The sequence below is a fragment of the Lithobates pipiens genome, unplaced genomic scaffold (genome assembly GCF_037356315.1).
Source record: "Lithobates pipiens isolate NorthernLeopardFrog02 unplaced genomic scaffold, aLitPip1_a1.2 Scaffold_23, whole genome shotgun sequence".
In the NCBI taxonomy this organism is placed as follows: Eukaryota; Metazoa; Chordata; class Amphibia; order Anura; family Ranidae; genus Lithobates; species Lithobates pipiens.
In genome coordinates this window covers 147,177,248-147,195,487 of record NW_027507785.1, presented here as the reverse complement: position 1 = coordinate 147,195,487, position 18,240 = coordinate 147,177,248, and the positions used below count along the sequence as shown (strand labels likewise).

The following is an 18,240-nucleotide window of genomic DNA, read 5'->3' as shown; positions in this document are numbered from 1 at the left end:
TCTGTATTGTCATAGCTAATCAAGGGTTAACTTTACAACTTCTTAAAGGAAACATCCTTCCATGAGGGGAGGGGGAGGGGGAGTGCAGTGCTTAGGCAAAGAATGTTTTCTTATCTGCTTAGAAATATGTAGCACAAAAACCATGTCAATACAAGAGAAAAAAAACATCAGCACTCCCCACACTATCGAGAGAATCAGAAAGGGTTAAACATGAACCATACACATAAACATAAACATGAAACACACACAGAAGAAAATTAGCCTTGCGATCTTTGTAGATCACTTAACTAAACAGCGCTTAAAATAGTCAGGCAATCAACCTCTGACATTCGGTATACCTCAAATCTTTTTGTTATCTGTCCGGACAGCGGGCGACGTAATTTTTTACCTTAGACAACGTCCCCAAGTGTCTCTGTCTACGAGCACTGGATCATCTAGATATTATACGATCAATACCAATGTCGGCAATTACAACACATTAAACCAGAAGCAAGAGAAAGAGAAGAAAAGACTCAGAAAGAATTAAGAATAATTTAAATTATCTTACCTCTCAAACACCTGGACTGGATCACACAAGGTTCGGAAACAGACAGTGGAATTCAGATCTATGGCCCGCCCCTTTTTCACCAAATAACATTGATTGGGGGGACTTATAATCGGTCGGTGAGCTTCAAAGTCCAATACTCACCGAAGTGTTGTCGGGCCATCTGATCTGAAAACCAGCGTGTTGCTCCCGGCTCGAAAGACCAAAAATGTTAGGAACTTCCCTTGTGATCAGTAAAAACTTCAGGTGTTCTTGAGAAGCAGGAAAATTTATTTCTGATGTGGCCCACAACAGAGAGACATGCTTACAGCACGAAAGCTGAAGAAAAATGTCTGCCAAAAGACTGTGTCCCGCCTTCACATAACCCATAAGAATAACATCTCTATGCTTCTATTGGCTGAGGAAACATAAATTAAGTTGTCATGGTACGAACTAGTACCTTTATTCTTTTAGCTATGTTTCCTGTACATTCTTAGGCTATCATATTTAGTTAAATCTAATCATCCTACTTACTATGGAGTTAATTAGGACAAAACAATACAATGAGTTAATACAATAATGTGCTCAGAAGTAAGCTTTTTAACAAATCAGTCTCAGGACTATTGTTTTTCTAATAGTCACACAATAAACATTTAAAACTTTTCTAACATACATATATATGTATTACGCACCCTGCTCCCAACCTCCTATAACCCTTTACTGTAAATACGGGTCGGGATTCGGCAGGCTTGCTCACAACGGTATTGCAGGGCTCTGACTTGACCGCAAAGTCTCTAACTTGTACACAGAGACCTTACCGTCAAATCGTCCCTCAACTTGCATAGAGAAATAGGAGACCCTTCTAGATAAATATTGAGTTTAACTACACCTATAAATTTACAACCATGACCCAACCCACACAATTCCACCCTCATGCCTGGATTTCAGAGATCATGCCCATGGTATACCATGCACCTCTACCTATGGTTAGGTTCAAGGAACCCTCTAGTTCCATGACTAACACTACACCGTAGTGTTAGTCACCGTATTCTTTAGGACAAAGAAACAAATTCGCCTATGTCCTAAATAATACCCGGGTGCCTCCTTCCCAGCAATGATCTCTCCATCCAGAACCCAGAGAGAAATAACCTCCCAACATTATTCGTTCATCCCCATGTATTGAGCTGGCATACAAAGGACATCATGGTCATGCTTCCGACAAAGGGAAATATCAACCTGCCTCCAGCTTTCCTCTTCTCTGATCACATGTGTGATATAGCCTCAAATGCAACAAGATAGAATCCCCAGTCAGTAAGCCCATTGATGCCACCAAATATACAGACCGAGTCTGCATTTCTGTATATGGGAACATACAGTATAACACCTTTCACAATCCACCTTAGTACAGCCCATACAGGCATTCGACCACTACTTTGGATTAGTGTAAGCAACGTGTTTTGGCAAAATCTTACTGAGCGGTGATGCTAACTCATCAGGCCACTGCGCCTCATACAGAGACGGTACAATCAGCTTTATGTTGGCTGATACTTCCACCTGCCACAGAGTGCGCGCCAGAGCCAATGACAGGTTTCTGTCCTGTACCATCACACTCTCTACCAACCTCTCAACATGGTTGACAAAATCCGGAGCCACTCTAACCTGGGTGTTTCTGTGACTTCGTTGAATATTATCAAGGACGCCACCAATCTCTCTGGGTAACAAGTCACGCTCCTTCTCTGAAGCTATGGATGTGAGTTTGTTCCCCAGGAGGCCGATGTCCACTCCATTAACAACACCCATCCCAGCTATTATTCCCCCCCAATATAGTGTTGAATACACCCCTTTTTTCGGGTTACTCCTCAGAAATAAGCATCCTGCATGGACCTCATTCTGTGTTCGCACATCTCTGGGAGTAAGTCACTGGTAGAATGACCGCACTTGATTCCGTGTATACTCAGCACATATAGGGTGATAGGTTTTTGTCAACCACCGTGAGATGTTGCAGCGTCATGTGGTGAAGTCATACGGTACCCTGGTAGCCAGCGTTTGTTCCCTTTATTTTAACGGAGCATGCTCCTGTGTGTATTCACTGGCATTATCTGTGCAGGGTTTCAACCTCTCAGGTGAGACACCAACGGGGCGTATCTTCCCCATGTCTAGTTCTGGTGTCCCGCATGTCCAGTAACCGAAAGCTTCTCTCTAGGACCACTAGGATTGAGACACCACCCCTACGAGGAAGTTTTCACCCCATTGATGTGTCACCTGGCACCCTTAGTCTGGCCAACAGCTACCTTGTTCTGCATAAGTGCCAGCCTGCCTCCTGGGTACCTGCACCATATTAACTCCGTTACATCAATACATGTCATACATTAAAACCTTCCTTCAATTCCTCCTTCCAACAAAAAAAACATATATTTTACATTTTCATGTTTTGACGGATTGGATGTGTCATAATTCTTCCCCAAGCTCCAACCATTAATAACATGTTTGCATTCATCAGGAGAGACTTTTGTAAAAATATTTCACAAGTTCTCTTGCTAGGGACAGTCTTTCAGATTCAGCATTAGCACCAAATTGTCCATACGAAAAAACAGGTATTAATCTGAATCTTTCAGTTTTTTTCTTCTCTCCTGATGTTTATCAGAACAAATTTGTGGTGTGGTGTGGCACAGACAAACTGCCAACCAGATGATCATCTGTCATCCATGTTCCAGAAGCCTCTCCAATTCTCGCTCCACTAGGATTCTGGAAGTGAAAAACAAGAGCAGTATCAAATTCTTATCCACAATATCTGCTCGCTTACCATGTTTACTTATAGTTCCCTCCTTGGAACCCAGGACCTTAGTATTCCTGGCTTCTGCAACTCTGACCAAACTATCCAAACAACCATGACCTATTTAGGCTGAACCCACTCTAAAAAGGATCCCCATGGTATGATCAAAAATGTTTAAAACTGAATGTCAGTGTTGCCTCTCAAAAATTCTCAATTTAACAATCTAAAAAGACAATGCATTTCTGTATCTCTACGATGTATGCACTACCCCCTTTCAGGTGACTGGTTCTAACTGAGGGCATTGTCAATTACCCCCTTTCAGGTGGATTAAACCTACTACCTTTTCCACCTGAACAAAAATAAAAATAAAATAGACGATTAAACCAATATCAAACAAAAAATTTTGAGAAAAATAAAAAATAAAAAAAAATGTAAAAAAAATTAAAAATCTGGCCATGATCACACAAATAACATGACAAGACAACCACCATACAACAATGACAAACACTCAACTTTTAGTTAACATCCATGGACTTTCCTCCTGAGAAGAGTGCTCATTCCAATCTGAAATACAATTAGTTAATGGGGAAAACAAAACAAAACAAAACAAAGCATATGTATCTCATCACAACATTGTAGCTTCATTTGTAACTCTTTAGTACTATTTATTTTTCATTGTTTGCAAACAATTACTAACTAATGAGCTCATGGTACCATGTGATAATCGATTATGCATTTATAATAACCTAACCCCTGTTCTGCTATATTTTCCCACTGTTGTTCTCACTTTGACAGACCTGCAAACAAATGCAAATGGTAGTATCTAAAGCCGTTTAACTTCTTCCATGGTCTCTGGAAAAGGAACACAAAGACAGTGATTACACACAATTATCATGACAATTGACTTTTTAAGTCCCCAAAGCCTTTCCCATTAATGCAATATAGTTGCCATATTACTCAGAAAAAATGGCAATGCAATTTGCGTCCAACTACATACAAGCCAGAATGGTAGATTAACCCAGGGGGCAAATATTGGAATGTTCATCCAGTTTTGTTGCTGGCTGTGCTTAGGGTGTGAACTGTTCTTTCTTCTCTCTCCTTCAGAACTGTGTAATCTGTCCTGGCTGCTATCTTTCATATCAGGCCTTTGAGTTACGCTGTCCCTGTCCTGGGTGGAGGTTTTCATTGTAGATACCTGTACTTCTGGGGTTTCCTGTTCCATGCTAGCAATTTTAAGGGCCTTATGAAATCTAAGTCTATGCCTATTCCATTTACTATGTCTGAACTTTCTCTGCCTTCCTGTACCTCTGCTTATTACGGATACATCTGCCTTTGACCCATACTCCCTTTCCCTGGACTCTTGACAGAAGTCTCAGAGGATATTGACAAAATTTTGGTAGGATCTAGCATTCCTCAGAGCCATTCTAGTGGGATAGCTTACATAACACTTATTGGCCATTGAGTATATGAAACTTGCATCGTCCTCCAATAAGTCAGGACAGTTGAACACTTTCATATACAATGCAAGATACTCACTGCAGAACAAAATTGGGTCATCTCCTCTCCTAAATTTCATTCGTTGCAAATCACTCGTACCATTATCACGATTGTCCACAATACGCTGCAACTCTTTCTTCTGCACCTCTGCATCTGCTACGTTATCATTAACTTGTGCGGATAACTGGCCTAGCAAAGGTCCTAGTAGCCATGCTTTCAGAAGAGAGCATGCATCCTCATTACTCAAATGGAATTTAACTACTAGAGCTTCAGATTTATTGGACAGACTCATTGGTGATTCCAGGGCATTAAATTCACCCAAAATCTGGCACAAAGTAAGTCTCTCTTGGATTGTAATCAAACTCTCATTCTGCCTTGAAGCTATAGGTGCCATAGCAGACTGTGTTTCATCACGGCCCTTCTCCTCATTGATTGTGCAGATATCGGCCAATTGGCATGTTCCTTTGTGCTCATTGAGCGATACCATAACTTTCTCTGTAGTAAAAAGCTGGGAGCGAACATTTGCTAATTCTCTTTCTAAAGACATAACCAACTCCTCCATCCCTGACAACTTCATTCGCAATGACTCTACAAGTTTGCTCTTCATATCACAGTCCATGCTGTAACTCTGGAGCTGTTCTTGTAGCTCACTGTTTCTCTCTGACAAATCTCCTGCTTTTGCCCGCAATTCATCCATCTCATCATTGGAGGCTGTTGCAATCTTTAGAAGGTTTTCACTGACTTTCGCTATGTCCTCACCCAGACGTCTCCTCTCTACTTGCCACATCCCCCCCATTTGCTCAGATATAAATTTAATTCTGAGCAAAACTGCAATTTCATTAGCCAACTTTTCTTTCTTAACTTTTTTTAGCTGTTTGCCCGATAATCTGCTATTATGTTGCTGACACTGAGACAATAGAACCTTATACTGGCTTTCAAGAGTTTCATCTGCACATGAATGATAACTGGCAGAGGCATACTTTTTAACATATGTATACACAAATTCCATTTCACAACCATACAATCCACACAATACACACTTCTATTTGTACTAACGTACCAACGCTGCATTGAGTACTAAACCAAACTCAATTATCGTTAGCTCTTACAACTGACAAAAAACAAAAACAAATCGCTCTTCTAGCATTCAATATTCTTAATTCGTTACCACTTTTACCTGATATCATTCAAAACAATTCAATTTTTGCCTATCCATAGTAAAGACTCACCACACTTATTGTGGCATTATCAGCTGCCTTGTATCCAAGCACCTCTGTCCTGTAAGTTCTATGCAGCTTTTAGGATTGCCACATGTTATCTGGGGTGCCATATGAAAGACATTTTGTGCTCTACAAACTATTATTACCTTGTCTCTTCCCATAATTATCTAGTTTATACAACCCTACTAGGCACGCTGATATAAAGTTACTTATGAAAACACACACATTGCTGCTAGTAAAACACCATCTTATTTATTTCCCAAGAAATTAGGAAAGCTAACATAAAGTATTAAAAAAAACATTACAATATCACAAAGCTTACAATCAGAACATATAATACAAGAATATGAAAGATACTTATCACACGGTCCTCCGTGAGGCTTTGCTGCATCGGCTAGGCTCAGACCAGGAGAGGGCCTTTACCATGAGGTTTAGGCTGGAGCCATCACCCAGAGTAGGCCGAGATCACCACATGGCAGGCTCTTGCAGCAAACAGAGAGAGACAGCTCTCTTTGATGAATCCCTTTTTGATAAACACACACCATCCAAACCACATCCTACTGCCAGTCCCATTTGCTTTGGACCAATCAGTGTTCACATGACAGCCCTCCTAACAGGGGCGTAACTAGAAATCACAGGGCCCCATAGCAAAATGTTGTATGGGCCCCCCCCCCCCCCCCCACCAAAAAAAATGAACTAATGCCATTAAACAACAGACTACCACACCCATGTGGCACAGTACCCAGGCAACGGCTTATATTAATTTTGAACAACAAAGTATGCAGTATACTCTATGCAGCCCCTGAAGGGAACACATTGCTGACCTCCAGGCCTTTTAACCAATTTCTGTTCTGTTATATAAAATGAAATAGTTCAACTCACCATAATGCAAAATCAGTGGGATCCCTGAGCGTGTCACTTGCCATCATCGCCTGCCACCAGATGCAGATTGTAACTTGTCAAACGTTGCGGAATGTCACCTACCACATGTTGCGGATTGTCACTTGCCAAGTCACCTGCCACACATTATGGATTGTCACTTGCCACGTCCTGGATTGTCACTTGCCACACATTATGGATTGTCACTTGCCACGTCCTGGATTGTCACTTGCCACACATTATGGATTGTCACATGCCACGTCCTGGATTGTCACTTGCCACGTCACTTGCCACACATTATGGATTGTAACTTGCCACGTCCTGGATTGTCACTTGCCACACATTAAGGATTGTCACTTGTCACATCACCTGCTACACATTGCAGATTGTCCACTTGCCACGTCACCTGCCACCAGATGCAGATTGTCACTTGTCACACGTTGCAGAATGTCACCTGCCACATGTTGCGGATTGTCCACTTGCCAAGTCCCGGATTGTCACTTGCCACATTACCTGCCACACATTACGGATTGTCACTTGCCATGTCCTAGATTGTCACTTGCCACGTCCTGGATTGTCACTTGCCACGTCACTTGCCACACATTATGGATTGTAACTTGCCACGTCCTGGATTGTCACTTGCCACACATTAAGGATTGTCACTTGTCACATCACCTGCTACACATTGCAGATTGTCCACTTGCCACGTCGCCTGCCACCAGATGCAGATTGTCACTTGTCACACGTTGCAGAATGTCACCTGCCACATGTTGCGGATTGTCCACTTGCCAAGTCCCGGATTGTCACTTGCCACATTACCTGCCACACATTACGGATTGTCACTTGCCATGTCCTAGATTGTCACTTGCCACGTCCTGGATTGTCACTTGCCACGTCACTTGCCACACATTATGGATTGTAACTTGCCACGTCCTGGATTGTCACTTGCCACACATTAAGGATTGTCACTTGTCACATCACCTGCTACACATTGCAGATTGTCCACTTGCCATGTCGCCTGCCACCAGATGCAGATTGTCACTTGTCACACGTTGCAGAATGTCACCTGCCACATGTTGCGGATTGTCCACTTGCCAAGTCCCGGATTGTCACTTGCCACATTACCTGCCACACATTACGGATTGTCACTTGCCATGTCCTAGATTGTCACTTGCCACATCTCGGGTTGTCACTTGCCACGTCACCTGCCACACATTACGGATTGTCACTTGCCACGTCACCTGCCACACATTACGGATTGTCACTTGTCACATCACGGATTTTCACTTGCCACGTCACCTGCCACATGTTACGGATTGTCACTTGCTACATCCAGGTTGTCACTTGCCACGTCACCTGCCACACATTACGGATTGTCACTTGCCACGTCCTAGATTGCCACACATTACAGATTGTCACTTACCACATCCTAGATTGTCACTTGCCACACATTATGGATTGTCACTTGCACGTCCCGGGTTGTCACTTGCCACGTCACCTGCCACACATTACGGATTGTCACGTCACGGATTTCACTTGCCACGTCACCTGCCACATGTTACAGATTGTCACTTGCCACATCCAGGTTGTCACTTGCCACGTCACCTGCCACACATTACGGATTGTCACTTGCCACGTCCTAGATTGCCACACATTACAGATTGTCACTTACCACATCCTAGATTGTCACTTGCCACACATTATGGATTGTCACTTGCACGTCCCAGGTTGTCACTTGCCACGTCACCTGCCACACATTACGGATTGTCACTTGTCACGTCACGGATTTTCACTTGCCACGTCACCTGCCACATGTTACGGATTGTCACTTGCCACATCCAGGTTGTCACTTGCCATGTCACCTGCCACGCGTTACGGATTGTCACTTGCCACGTCCCTGGTTGTCACTTGCCACGTTGCCTGCCACACATTATGGATTGTCATTTGCCACGTCATGGATTTTCACTTGCCACGTCACCTGCCACACGTTACGGATTGTCACTTGCCACGTCCTGGGTTGTCACTTGCCACGTCGCCTGCCACACATTATGGATTGTCACTTGCTCTGCCACTTTCCTGCTGTGTCACAGAGTCAGCCAGCAGATTATCAGTCAGGCAGCAGAGAGATAATGTCATCTCTCTGCTTCCTGGCTGCCTGCACAGTGAGGGGGGAACTGCACTGCAGGGATGAGAGGGCGGCGAGAGATGATGTCATCTCTATGCTCCCTCGCCTGTCAGCTCCCTGATTGGCCAGCCCGCTCACGCCCACTCTCTCACCAGCGGACCGGCCACTCTCATCTGCCTCCCACTATCACCCGTGGAGCCCCCCGCGGACCCGCGGAGCCCCCCGCGGACCCGCGGACTGCCCGCTCTCACCCGCGGGCCGCCCGCGGACCGCCAGCTCTCACCCGCGGAGCCCCCCGCGGACCCGTGGAGCCCCCCGCGGACCCGCGGAGCCCCCCGCGGACCCGCGGACTGCCCGCTCTCACCCGCGGAGCCGCCCGCGGTCCACCCGCGGAGCCGCGGACTACCCGCGGGCCGCCAGCTCTCACCCGCGGAGCCGCCCGCGGACCACCCGCGGAGCCGCGGACTGCCCGCGGGCCACCCGCGGAGCCGCCCGCTATCTCCCGCGGAGCCATAGTGCCTGTCCTCACCGGGCCCCATTTGACTGCGGGCCCCATAGCGCCCGCATGTGCTGCTATGGCGGTAGTTCCGCCACTGCCTCCTAATATTACTGACTGTCCTGCCATACTTGGCTTCTGTGGCCAGTATTGCAGTCGATGTGTCCTGGGCCGTCTTCGGCATTAATCTCTTTGAAGCTTCGAGCACACCAGGTGGGCTGAAGATAACTCCTTTGCTATGCAGATTCTGCCACATTCCTCTATACCTTTTAAACATGTGGGACTGCAAATATCAATATGGCTGAGTTCGGTTGTACAAACAGATGTGTAGAACTTTAGATATGTAACATTACTTCTTGTTCACTTCCAACAGTCTGCTAATCATTCACAACCTACTTGTTCCACAAAGGTCCTTATAAGGACTGGTAAGGTATAGGGTACTACAGTACATAGGGTTGAGTGAGGTACAGTCTGTTATTCCTTAAGGACTGGTATAGGTCCACAATACATAGGGTTGAGGTGCACTACTGCTGACTGCTGACTGCTGCCCTATACTGCAGTAGTCCTTTATCAGTATAGGGACTGAGGTACAGTCTGCTAATCATTCACAACCTACTTGTTCCACAAAAGTCCTTATAAGGACTGGTAAGGTATAGGGTACTACAGTACATAGGGTTGGGTGAGTTACAGTCTGCTATTCCTTAAGGACTGGTATAGGTCCACAATACATAGGGTTGAGGTGCACTACTGCTGACTGCTGCCCTTCTGCTGCAGTAGTCCTTTATCAGTATAGGGACTGAGGTACAGTCTGCTAATCATTCACAACCTACTTGTTCCACAAAGGTCCTTATAAGGACTGGTAAGGTATAGGGTACTACAGTACATAGGGTTGAGTGAGGTACAGTCTGCTATTCCTTAAGGACTGGTATAGGTCCACAATACATAGGGTTGAGGTGCACTACTGTTGACTGCTGCCCTTCTGCTACAGTAGTCCTTTATCAGTATAGGGACTGAGGTACAGTCTGCTAATCATTCACAACCTACTTGTTCCCCAAAGGTCCTTATAAGGACTGGTAAGGTATAGGGTACTACAGTACATAGGGTTGAGTGAGATACAGTCTGCTATTCCTTAAGGACTGGTATAGGTCCACAATACATAGGGTTGAGGTGCACTACTGCTGACTGCTGCCCTTCTGCTGCAGTAGTCCTTTATCAGTATAGGGACTGAGGTACAGTCTGCTAATCATTCACAACCTACTTGTTCCACAAAGGTCCTTATAAGGACTGGTAAGGTATAGGGTACTACAGTACATAGGGTTGAGTGAGGTACAGTCTGCTATTCCTTAAGGACTGGTATAGGTCCACAATACATAGGGTTGAGGTGCACTACTGCTGACTGCTGCCCTTCTGCTACAGTAGTCCTTTATCAGTATAGGGACTGAGAGTTTTGTCACAGGGTCATTTAAAAAATGACAGGCAGAGGAAGAGGCAGGCCCTTCCGCAGGGGTGGTAGGGGTAGGGCAGGAGCAACAGGCTTGAGCCAAAGTGGGAAGTTGCAGAAGGTGCATTCAATTACTTTAAAGGACACACCAGACTTGGTTGAGTGGCTCACTCAGCCTTACTCTTCTGCACCCTCCTCATCCTCTCGATCTGCACCCTATTCTTCACCCTCTGCTATGTGAACCCCCAAAGATACTACCACCAACAACACCACCACCACCACATACCCTTCGCTTGAGTCACAGGAATTATTTTCCGATCCATATCAAGACATTTCTGATGCGCAGCCACTCTTGGTATTGGATCAGGAAGAATAGGTAGCAACAACCGCCACTCAGCAGTCTGATGACAGTACCCAGATCAGCCCAAGGAGGAGGTTGGTCCCCGCTGTTGCTGCCTACTCCGAGATCTCTACTTATAGTGGTGGGGAAGGTGACGTTGATGATGACGTGTCTAGTGATGTCCCGTGGGTGCCCACAAGAGAGGAAGAGGAGGGGAGTTCAGAGGGAGATATGGACCAGCAGATAGGGAGGAGAAGCAGGAATAACTTACATTGCACAGTAGGGACAAAGCAGACTGCAAATGTATCAGAAGCGAGTCATCGACCATGTACGGTCACATCTGGCGCTCCCAGGACACCGGCACATGGCTCTGCAGTGTGGTTTTTTTTTAACGTGCCCGCTGCTGACAATAGCGTTGCCACCTGCAATCTTTGCAGTCAACGCATTAGTCGCGGCAAGCCCAACACTCACCTAGGGAGGACCGCCTTAAGAAGGCACATGAGCAGCCATCACCGAGCCCAGTGGGAGCAACGGAACACACAAAGCCACACTCCAGGCTCTCACCGTCCAGCCTCGTCTTCTACTTCTCCTTCTCCTCTCTCCTCACAATTGTCCTCCACTCCACCTTCCATTACGCCAAGCTCACTTTTTTCTGCAAAAAGGCAGGCTTCCGTGGGCCAAATATTTGAGCGTAAAAAAATGATGACGCCGGATATCCCTCTTGCCTAACGATTGACGGCTGGCTTGTCAGAACTCATAGCCCGCCAACTACTGCCATATAAACTGGTGGACTCGGAGGCCTTTCGCAAATTTGTGGCCATTGGAACACCACAATGGAAGGTCCCAGGAAGGAAGTTTTTTTCACAGAAGGGCATCCCATAGCTATATGGCCATGTTCAGCGGCAAGTGAATGTATCTCTGACACACAGTGTCGGTGCCAAGATACATCTGACCACAGACACGTGGTCTAGCAAACACGGGCAGGGAAGGTATATCACATTTTCTACCCACTGGGTGAACCTTCTGACGGCCATCAAGCATGTAACCCGTGGCCCCCGTGTAGATTTGGTTTTACCACCACGGATTGCATGCAGACCTGGCTCTTCTTCTCCTCCTCCTCCTCCTACTCCATCCTCCTCCCTCTCTTCCTCGGCTGACTCCTCCTTTTCCGCTCCTAGCGTCTCTTCCGCTGCGCCGCCCAAGCTCCTCAGAACCTATTCGACATGCCAGGTGAGACGTTGCCATGCCGTGCTGCGTCTGTTGTGCCTGGAAGCCAAGAGCCACACTGGCCCGGCACTCCTTTCAGCTTTGCATTCACAGGCAGATCAGTGGCTGACACCGCTCAATTTGACAGTTGGTAAAGTGGTGTGACAATGGTGCCAATCTGCTTAGCGCATTGAAACAGGGCAAAATTACGCATGTGCCATGCATGGCACACGTCTTAAACTTGGTCGTGCAGCGATTTGTTGTCAAATACCCTGGGGTCCAGGACATCTTGTGGCAGGAAAGGAAAATCTCGGCCCATTTCAGAAGATCTTACACGGCCATGGCTCGCCTTGCTGACATTCAGCGGCGACACAATCTGCCGGTCAGACGTCTTATTTGCGATTGCCCAACCCGATGGAACTCAACCTTCTATATGCTTGATAGGCTGCTCCAGCAGAAATGTGCAGTTAACGTCTACCTGTATGAACTCTGTGGCAGAACAGGTTCTGGGGAGCTGTTTTTTTTTTCACCGCGCCAGTGGCTGCTCATGCGCGACGATGCAGACTTCTGCGCCCATTTGAGGAGATCACCAAACTGGTCAGTCGCAGCCATGGCGCCATTAGTGACATGGTACCTTATGCCTTCTTTATGGAGCGTGCATTGCATCGTGTCATTGATCAAGCTGTGGAGGAGCAGGAGCGGGAAGATGAGGAAGTCGCAATGCTGGATGAATTCCCAGGGGGGGCTACTCTATCTGAGACAAGTCAACAACAGGAGTCTGAAGAGGAGTCAGAGGAGGATGGTCCCGAAGCGGATGAGGAGGAGCAAGAAGAGCATGCTTTAAACCTTTCTGGGATCCCTGTTGTTGTGCGTGGATGGGGAGAGGAGAATGAAGAGGACAACATTATCCTGGATGATGAGCAGGAGCCAGGCCACCACACCGCTTCCAGTTTAGTGCAAATGGGGGCCTTCATGCTCCAGTGTTTTAATAGGGACCCGTATAAAAAGCATAAGGGTCAAGGACCAGTACTGGGTGGCAACATACTTAGACCCCCGGTACAAACACAAAATGGTGGAAATGTTACCGCCGTCACAGAGGGCTGTCAGAATGGAGCACTGCCAGGCCTTACTTCGAGAAATGCTGCATTCTGCTTTTGCGTGCGCTGGCAGAGGAGCAATTCCCACTCCCAGAGAAGGAGTTGCGGGTACCAATCCAACAGCGCCTGCAAGAAGAGGCTGGTTTGAAGATGTGTTGGTGACTTCGGAAATGAGGTCATTCTTTCAGCCGACCCATCGATAGGTGTCATCTGGATCCAGCATCAGGGAACTACATCGGGTTAACGGCTGATGTGGACGCTCTGAGGAGTGATGAACCCCTGGACTACTGGGTGGGCAGGCTTGACCTCTTGCCAGAGCTTGCCCAATTTGCAATCGAACTGTTGGCTTGCCCCTCGTCCAGTGTCCTGTCCGAAAGGACGTTCAGCGCAGCAGGGGGGATCGTGACCGATAAGCGTACTCGCCTAGCTCACAACAGTGTTAACTACCTCACATTTCTAAAAATGAATGAGGCATGGATCTCGGAGGAATTCAACACGTGACCAGTAGACCATGTATATGTCTAGAAACGATTTTTTTAATCGAGCACACAGACCTTCTTTCTTTATTTTGCTCACTTCCTTGTCCAAAAAAAGCACACCATACTATATGCCCGTACCCTCCTGTTTGAAGAGGTTGAGCGGTGTCATATTTCTACTGGGGCTGCTTATTATGAGGGGCTCCCACCATCCCTGTGCTGTCTTCCTCCTGGGGCTGCTTATTGTGAGGGGCTCCCACCATCCCTGTGCTGTGCTGACTTACTCCTGGGGCTGTACCTCTGCTGTGCATATTATGAGGGGCTCCCATCATCCCTGTGCCATGCTCATTATGAGGGGCTCCCACCATCCCTGTGCTGTGCTGACTTCCTCCTGGGGCTGCTTATTATGAGGGGCTCCCACCATCCCTGTGCTGTGCTGACTTCCTCCTGGGGCTGTACCTCTGCTGTGCATATTATGAGGGGCTCCCACCATCCCTGTGCTATGCTCATTATGAGGGGCTCCCACCATCCATGTGCTATGCTGACTTCCTCCTGGGGCTGCTTACGGTGCAGGTGTCAGTGCTGTATATCACGGTGCTGGTGTCAGTGCTGTATATCACGGTGCTGGTGTCAGTGCTGTATATCACACTGCTGATGTCAGTGCTCTCTATCACGGTGCTGGTGTCAGATCACTCTATCACGGTGCAGGTGTCATTGCTGTATGTCACGCTACTGATGTCAGTGCTCTCTATCACGGTGCTGGTGTCAATGCTGTATACCACGGTGCTGGTGTCAGTGCTTTATGTCACGCTGCTGATGTCAGTGCTCTCTATCACGGTGCTGGTGTCAGTGCTGTATATCAGGGTGCTGGTGTGAGTGCTTTATGTCACGCTGCTGATGTCAGTGCTCTCTATCATGGTGCTGGTGTCAGATCACTCTATCACGGTGCAGGTGTCATTGCTCTATGTCACGCTACTGATGTCAGTGCTCTCTATCACGGTGCTGGTGTCAATGCTGTATACCACGGTGCTGGTGTCAGTGCTTTATGTCACGCTGCTGATGTCAGTGCTCTCTATCACGGTGCTGGTGTCAGTGCTGTATATCAGGGTGCTGGTGTGAGTGCTTTATGTCACGCTGCTGATGTCAGTGCTCTCTATCATGGTGCTGGTGTCAGATGACTCTATCACGGTGTAGGTGTCCTTGCTGTATGTCACGCTGCTGGTGATCATCTCCTGCACCCTCTTCTTTGCCTACCCTGACCTTCCCTCTCCTCCATTGCCTTCATGCGCTCCACAGTCCTGAATTGTCACAACAATTTCACATATAAAAAAAGAATGCTTGTATTTGTCGATCCCAGATTCACCTCATACATGTGTTATGTCATTGGCCATGTGGTGGGACTATGTTTGCACAGCTAGTAATTATTTTGTGGCTGCAAATTTGACCTGTAGGTTTGCAAAGTTCGCCTCCCATTGAAGTTAATGGGGCCCGCCGCGAACATTACGGTTCGCGAACTATCGGTCGCGTTCGCGGTCCGCGTTCGCGAAACGTCCCGTCGGAAGTTCGTCCATCACTAGTCTCTTTATACACGGGATCTGCGCCTCTCCCCAGCTAGGACTTTATGTGTGTCAGTGCCCAGGATAAGTGTCAGAGCTGAGCGGAAGACACTTTCAGGCTGCTTTGTGTGTTGTTCCTAGGAGGGGAGTGCAGATCGCTCCTATACACCTGTACTGCAGAGCGGCTCCACCAAAATTCTTCTGCTTTCTCAAATTACTGAGTTGCGCCGTCTCCTCACTCCTCCCCCCCTCCTCACGCTTGTCTGTCCTATTATACTGACGCCCGGCTCTACACACAAGACTGTGTTATCTCCACGCCAGAGAGCTGTGTATACACAGCAGCCAGAGTTGCTCCCTAGGTGGCAGTGCGCCCTAGGCAACTGCCTAATCCGCCTAGTGGTAGCACCGGCCCTGTATGTACCATTGAATATATTTGTGCCAATCGTGCTGGGGTTCTATACCATCTAGTCAGGAATTTGTATGACATTTCCTGAATAGTTGAACATATTGACAGTAAATGTGTTGCTTCCATTCATTTCTTTATTTGTGGCAAGGTAAATGTGCTATTTAATAAATTTTCCCATTTTTTAATAAAATAGGGTATTGTATTTTTTTCTTCACCAAGAATCAGTTTGTAAATTTGGCATAGTAAATGATTGGGACTAGATACCTTCAAGCACATCTTCTCAAATGTGGTTAATGTATTCTGGGACCTTACTTAATGTTCTATCTTTTTAAAGAACAATTTAATTTGATTATATCTCCACCTTGCCATCTTCATACTTCCTTGTTGTATCTCCAATTCCCCCAAAGTAATAAGAACACCCTGAGGACCGTATCTTAGACACTTTGTATTTCCCCCTGATTCCCATGGACCCAGTGCTCCCCTCTCTTCTCCGAGAGGGTGCTGGTGTCCATACAAACGGGTAGTTGTTTTGTATACATGTAGTTAGGGGCGGTGATACATGGATGGGTAATAATATTGATTTCTCCATATTGATTTTAAAGTTTGACAATTCCCCAAATTTCCTCACCTCCTGCATCACTTCTCTTATAGATTCTTGGGGATTCGATAGAAAAAACAATAAATTGTCTGCGTATGCTGATACTTTATATTCTCCTTCTCAAATTACCACTCCCTTTATATCTTTATTTTTCCTTATTCTGCATAGAAATGATTCTAACACAAGTGCAAATAGAATTGGAGACAGTGGACAGCCTTGCCTCCTACCGTTCCATATATCAAACCCTCCTGATAAGGTCCCGTTCACTTTTACCCTTGCTCTTGGTCCTGCGTATAATGCTGTCACCCACCCCATCATCCTCTCCGCCAGGCCTATTCCTTTTAGCACTTCCATCATAAATGTCAAATTCACTCTATCGAAGGCCTTTTCAGCATCCATTTATAGCACTACTCTTGGAATATTATTAGGTCCATTCTGTATCCAGTGTAGCATATGGAGAGCTCTGATGGTGTTGTCCTTTCTCTTCCTAACATGAACCCTGTCTGGTAGGGTTTTACCACCTGTATTATTTTATCTTGCAGTCTAGTGGCCAATATTTTTGCTAGTAATTTGGTGTCTGGATTCAGGAGGGAGATGGGTCTGTAATTTGCACAGTAATTTGGGTCTTTCCCTGCTTTTGGTATCACTGTCATGAAGGCTAATAGTGCTTCCGGGGGTAGAGGGTTACTCGCTGTTATTTGGCTGAAGTATTTACACAGTGGTACATTCAATATATTTTTTTATATTAGGCATTTCTTAAGCCATCTGGCCCTGGGCTTTTTCCTCTTGGTAAATTTTCTATGGCTTTCTTTATCTCCTCTACTGTAATCTGCTCCTCCATCCTCTCTGTCACCTCCAATGGTAGAGGCGGAAGTGAGGACTCTTTGATATAGTCTCTCATTACTTCTCTTTGGTCCCCTCCTTCTGCTCCCACTGAGGTTGTTTTGATATTATAGAGGTTCCTATAGAAATTTTCAAATTCCCTTGCTATTTTGTGTCCATTATCAATTTATTGTTTACTTGGATGCTATGAACATGGGAAGATTCCTGTTGCTTTTTTAATTGATTGGCTAATAATTTGCCACATTTATTCCCATTTTCATAGAATCTATGTGCAAAAAATCTATGTTTATCTTAAATTTTTTTATCCAAATATGCACTTCGCTTTTCAAGCTGTTTAGCTTCTTCAGGGTCGAGGCTGTTGTTATGTTTAATCTATAACTCATGTATCCTTCCTAATAAAGCCTCTAACTCCCTTGTTTTGCCTTTTTTGACTCATGAACCATGAGCTATTAGTTCCCCCTTATAACTGCTTTGTGAGCTTCCCATATAGTTTGTTCTGATACTTCTCCTGATATGTTCTCTTTAAAATAATTTATCATTTTATTTTTTATGTCTTCCGCTATCTGCTCGTCATCAAGCAGTGACTCGTTTAGTCGCCATGTCCACTCCCGTTGGCTCCCAGATACCGGAAGGAACTTCATTATTACTGGTGCATGATCAGAGATCGATGTTGGTCCTATCGTCACCTCCCCTACATATTCCAAATAATACTGGTCCACCATGAATAGATCCAGCCTGGAATATACTTTATGGGTCTTTGAATA

At 46.0% G+C, this 18,240-nt stretch overlaps 1 pseudogene; it reads right to left on the bottom strand.

Annotated features, from left to right (window-relative positions):
• Window positions 1-4,028: 4,028 nt before the first annotated feature.
• On the bottom strand, window positions 4,029-5,802 carry LOC143926995 (posterior protein-like; annotated as a pseudogene).
• Between the last annotated feature and the right edge of the window lie 12,438 nt (window positions 5,803-18,240).